Source organism: Mastomys coucha, unplaced genomic scaffold, assembly GCF_008632895.1.
Source record: "Mastomys coucha isolate ucsf_1 unplaced genomic scaffold, UCSF_Mcou_1 pScaffold14, whole genome shotgun sequence".
Lineage (NCBI taxonomy): Eukaryota > Metazoa > Chordata > Mammalia > Rodentia > Muridae > Mastomys > Mastomys coucha.
Genome location: NW_022196896.1, coordinates 59,004,449 through 59,006,132, shown reverse-complemented (window position 1 = coordinate 59,006,132; position 1,684 = coordinate 59,004,449). Strand labels below are relative to the sequence as shown.

Below are 1,684 nucleotides of genomic sequence, written 5' to 3'. Positions count from 1 at the left end.
ATTGTTGGGAGCTGATTGTCGGGAGTTGGACCACAGACTGTAAGTCATCGATATATTCCTTTCTTACAAAGGGGGGAAAAAAGTAGATTTAGGGGAAAGATCTTCTTTCAAAACTTTTTCTCTGAGCTGTGCAGAGTTAGCCGTGCGTTTCATCTCAGTACTCAGTAGAAAGAGGCAAGCAAATATAGGATTCTGAGGATGTACTTTGAACATAAGGCTAACAGTGTTTTTTTCAAACCGGGTAGTCTAGATTTGAGGCCCGAATCCACGGCCACCATGACCAACAAAGTGGACATGTCTTTGGACGACATCATTAAGCTGAACCGAAGGGAGCGAGGAGGTGGCCGCAGGCCAGGCTACCTGGGAGGCCGTGAGAGCACAGTGCAGGGCGCCAGGAGGGTGAATGGAGGTGGCCAGCCTAGGAGGTACCTGCCCGCCATCGCCCGCCCTGGCAGGAACCGCCTGCCACCATACTGCACACCCAAACAACTTCCTGACAAGGGGCAGCAGGAAGGCTTCCATGGCGGCTACCTGGGTGGAGCCAACCTGGAGACCAGTGCGGAGCTCTTCCTGTCAAACCTGCACTTCCGAGTGCCAGATGAGGATATTCACAAACTCTTTCCAGAATTTGGAACCTTGAGAAAATGCGCTGTGCACTATGATCGCTCTGGACGAAGTTTAGGGACAGCGGGGTTGCACTTTGAACGCAAAGCAGATGCCCTGAAGGCTATCAAAGAGTACAATGGCGCCTGTTTGGATGGCCGCCCTATGAAAATCCAGCTTGTCGCATCCCTCCTTGACACACGACGACGACCACCACCACCAAGACCTGCACAGAGCACAAACACAGGCGGCATGACCAGAAACCGTGGCGCTGCAGCTTTTCCTGGGGGTGGCAGCAGGACAGGGACCGGTGGAGGCAACCTGGGAAGAAGCAGAGACACCAGCAGGAACTCAAAGCAGCAGCTTTCGGCAGAGGAGCTGGACGCACAGCGCGATGCTTATCAGGAAATGATGGACACCAGCTAAACAACCTAGCAAATCAGCACGAGGAACAGGACCCTTCTAGAAGCCTCCTCTGGGACGCCTAGAGGGACGGTTGCCAGCTGGATGGTGCACGCAATCATGGACATTCGCCTTTTCCTTCTTTGGCTTTCTTTCTTTCTTTTTCTTCCTCTTTTAAAACTCATGTCAACTTTTTTCTTTCTTTCCTTCTCTTTTAGTTTTATTTTTTAAAATTCTGTAACAGTCCTGTTTTGTACTTAGTTCTTTTGGGGATATATTTTACTGGTTGCTATTATGAAACTTTGCCATACTAAAAGTGTGTGTAGAAAAAATAGTATTTTAGGTCATAAATTAATAAACATCGTTGATGATTGATTTTTGTGGTGAGTGGATAATTTTCTACCGTATGTCTCTCTCTGGGTTTTTGTTTAATTGTGGAGTCCATATGTCATGGTATTTGCTTTTTAAAATCATTTACAAGTGTGACCGAAACCTAGAGTTGTCACCCTTTAGAGATTATTTAATGCTGCCTAGTATTCTCTTACATGGTATAACTATTTGAGTGACTCAGAAGTGCTAAGCTTTTCAATCTTCCCTCTAATTCAGCAAATATTCAACATCCTGGTGCCTCAAACAGTGGTATTTTTGGATCATGTAGTTTACAAGCAAGGAATCTAGA

The 1,684-nt window shown here is 46.7% G+C and overlaps 1 pseudogene; it reads left to right on the top strand.

Moving 5' to 3' along the window:
* Window positions 1-6: 6 nt before the first annotated feature.
* On the top strand, window positions 7-1,236 carry LOC116088265 (annotated as a pseudogene).
* Window positions 1,237-1,684: the final 448 nt, after the last annotated feature.